The sequence below is a fragment of the Chiloscyllium plagiosum genome, chromosome 35 (assembly GCF_004010195.1).
Source record: "Chiloscyllium plagiosum isolate BGI_BamShark_2017 chromosome 35, ASM401019v2, whole genome shotgun sequence".
Lineage (NCBI taxonomy): Eukaryota > Metazoa > Chordata > Chondrichthyes > Orectolobiformes > Hemiscylliidae > Chiloscyllium > Chiloscyllium plagiosum.
The window spans coordinates 21,357,131-21,361,312 of NC_057744.1; positions in this window are offsets into that span (position 1 = coordinate 21,357,131).

Below are 4,182 nucleotides of genomic sequence, written 5' to 3' on the forward strand. Positions count from 1 at the left end.
AAATACAAGGTACATTTTTTAGAACTGTTTTGATCTCCACATGAAATGTAATTGTAAACTTTGCGCTGTGCGCAGGTTTAGTTTTAATAACCTTGCCTACTAGAGTTTAGGTTACTATGACAACCCACATGTACGTTAATGTAGATACAAGGTATGAATAAAAGTGTTGAAAAAATTGCCTAATTATTATGTCATCTGTCTTTCCTTGGTAACATTGGAATTTATTTTTCATCATCAGTGTCGTATTTCTTACCTGTAATCAGGGGCCTGTAATATGAACGATGAGGTTAAGCACTTAGCCCATTCTCAATCCATCATTTATGATTAAATTACTTATAGTGTGGAAACAGGCCCTTCGGCCCAACAAGTCTATACCAACTCTCCGAAGAGTAACCCACCCAGACCCATTCCCCTACATTTACCCCTTCATCTCTAACACTACGGGCAATTTAGCATGGCCAATTCACCTAACCTGCACATTTTTGGACTGTGGGAGGAAACCGGAGCACCCGGAGGAAACACACGCAGACACTGGGACAATGTGCAAACTCCACACAGACAGTTGCCTGAGGTGGGAACTAAACCCAAGTCTCTGGCATTGTGAGGCAACAGTGCTAACCACTGTGCCACCGTGCCGCCTTCAATTCTTTTTCTGTATCTGCTTATTAATGAGAATTTATACATTAATAGTAATGTACATGACGATGCAACGCTGACATCAACAGTCAAATGCTATTGAGGTTCAAAGAAGAGAAAATTGGGGACACTGCACTCAAGAGCTGAATCACTATTCTGTATATCAGAATGTAAGTACAGCAAACATTTTATTAACTGGCACCTATGAGACTGGAAGTGAGCCAATTAATCAAATATTCCAGATAATTAAGAGGCCCACATATTGTGAAAACACACACTAAAGTAATAGAAACATAATGCAAGGGGGTATACTTTATTTACCATATAAATTGCTTAAGTAATAATGCAACTTTGTCTTAAATAGAACTTATTAGTAGAGAGCCTTCTCATTCGCATCCATTAGTGAGGAGAAATTGACTCGAAATTGAATCAACTGTTGATATGTAATCTGGTCATTCAATTGAACAATAAGTATATATACTGAGGTAAATAAATTAGAAAATAAATAATAATTGAATAGAACAGTACAATAAACTTTGGTATTTGAGGTATATCATTTTTGCTGATTTGTCGAGAGTGCTGGTTCATAGTGTGCTGATTGAAACAAATTTTTGGATTCGGCAAGATGGCAGCGATTCATTAGAACTGCCGTAGACGGCTCTACCTAACAGCCAAGGCATATTGGTGTTTTTTGCCATCCCTGGATAACTTCAATGAGAGCATTGTTAATTTAAACTTTGAGAACACATATTTGTTCATATTTTGGAATGGGAAGGATGCCAAAGGGAAAGGTAGTGAGCCAACAGCAGCAGGAAGGATACTCCCTTGCAGCACCGGGCACGCAGCAGCGGCCTCTCCCAAATCCCCGAGGGACTTCACGGGCCCGCAGGAATTGGCGGTGGTGATGGCGAGACTTAATGCGAAGGTTGAGGCTGCATTCGAGGAGACTTGTGCCCAGATTCAACCCATCGTGACCATGCTGCAGAAGCATGAACGGGAGCTCTAGAGCATCTGGTCATGGATGGGGGAAGTGAAAAGTCAAACCATGACCTCGGAAGCGGTGATTGAGTCCTCATCCGGATGAATCCAAGCCCTAAAACAGCAAGTGTGTGCCTTGCAAGATCAGGTCAACATACTTGAAAATTGTGTCAGAGGCCAAATGTTTGGACTGGCGGGCTCCCGGAGGGTGGAGAAGGTGGGCACCAAGTCGGCTTCTTTGAACACTTGCCGCCACAGTTCCTGGGCCTTCCAATCAAGTCCAGACAGCTGTAGATTGAAAGGACCTATCAGGTGGCAGTGTGCAGGTCTGGGCTGTACAGCGCCCCTGCCCAATCCTAGTGCATTTCCTACATACAAGGACAAGCAAAGAGTGATAGAAGCCTCCATATAACTGGGGAAAGATCCACAGGCGGTGCTGCAAAAGGGGTCAAAAATTATGTTCTTCTAAGATTTCTTGGCAGCAGTAATCCAAAAGAGGAAGTCCTTCGATGAAGTTAAGAAGAGGCTGAGGAACCTGGGCACCCAGTACTCCATGAAGTACACAGCGGTGCTCCATTTCGGCCACAAGGATTCAGTTTTTACTTTTGACTCAGCGGATAAAGCCAAGAACTTTGTGTGCACTTTAAAATAGATCAACTGATCTGAAGAATATGGTTAATGTTTGTCCTCTTTTCCTCCTTTCTCTGTGTTTTCCCTTTACCCCATTTTTCCTCTGTCCCTAATAATTTTTTTTTAAGAAAAATCTTGGAATATGTTCTTCCTATTATTATTACTGAATTTGATCTGAGAAATTCTATGGGTGCCCTTTGTTGTTTTCCTCTTTTTTTTTGTTCTTTTTCTCTTTTAATCATAATTGGAGTTGACATAGAGCCAGGGATAGGTGGAGTGCCTATCCTGATTTTGTTTTCTTTTGTTGATTTTAAGGACCATTTCCTTGTTTACTTTTTTTTATCTAAGGCTGGGGCACAGTCTGGGCTTGGAGGAGCTATGGCGGGTGGTGGGGAGATGGGTAAGGTGAGTGCCCCCTATGAGCAAGGGGGAAGAGTCTCCCGGTCAAGGTTTTACAGTTGGTTTTCTTTCTAGCTTTTTGGTAGCAATAGTCATTTGTAGTTATATTTGAGTAGTTTTTGTGTACACAATTTTACGACTCGACTTGTGCTCGGCGCATTTCAAGCAGGGTTCTCCTTCCCAGGGGTTCAAGGGTCTCTGAAAGGGGATATGGCTAAGTATCTTGTTAAATGGTATACTGGAACATCAAGGGAAGTCATTCGCCTGTTGAAAGGAAAACCGTGCTTTCTAGCCTTAAGAGGGAGAGTGTTGAAATCACCCTGTTACAGGAAATCCATCTTGATGATGGAGAACACCTGAAGTTACAACAGTGGGGGGTCATGATTCTTTTCATCCTTTACTACTAAAAATAGTGGAGTGGTGGGACTTATCCAGAAAACTCTTACATTCACATTATTAGAGCAGGTGAAAAATGAGCAAGGGTGGTTTGTGATACTTAAGGCTGTGATACATGGGAGGAATATGGCATCTTAAAGGTCTACTGTCACCCAACACATCCCCTCAAATTTTTGATTTGTGCCTTTTGTAAGCTGAGTGCCTTTGGAACATGGCATATTATTATAGGGGGGATTTCAATTGCCTTTTGGATCCAACAGTGGAGGATGCCTAGTGGGCCCCCAACTCTCTCTTCACTGGCTAAGCAGGTGACTGACTTATGTGAGGAGTTGGGGCTGTTGGACATTTGGAGATTTCTTCACCCTACTGGCAGGGACTTCACCTTTCTTTTCAAACCAGCATAAATGTCACACGAGAATTGATCTTTTTCTGGCACCCTCGACCCTTCTGGATTTGATTATGGGTTGTAAAATTGGGAACATAACTATTTCTGATCACATGGCAGTATATTTGGAGTTCAAAGTTTGTGAGAAGATTTGTAGCTTGGGTGCTCGTTGTTGTGGTTCTGTTCGCCGAGCAGGGAATTTGTGTTGCAGACGTTTCCTCCCTGTCTAGGTGACATCCTCAGTGCTTGGGAGCCTCCTGTGAAGCGCTTTTGTGATCTTTCCTCCGGCATTTGTAGTGGTTTAAATCTGCCACTTCGGCAATTGTAATGGTTTGACATAAGTCATAGAGTCATAGAGATGTACAACATGGAAACGGACCCTTTGGTCCAACCCGTCCATGCCGACTGAAGGGTCTGTTTCCATGCTGTACATCTCTATGACTTACGCTAATATGGAGAGGAATTAAGACAATGGGAGCAGGAGGCAGTTTAACAGGGTTGCGGCCAAGGCTATCAGTCTTGTCTGGAAAGGGCAAATACCTCTGGGGCTACAGGGGGAATCCACATGTGTGGCTCTATTTCTGAGATACAGTCAGCCTCCCCCCTCCTGAGATGTTCTGTCTGTATTGTAAGAGTACAGGCTTTCCGTTGATACTGCATTAAGTCTTTTGGTAGTGAAATGTTTAACCCTTAAGTCCCCAATGTGTCCTGAAAGAGAAGCAAAGCATGTAACTGATCCTTCTGTGGCATTTTAACCT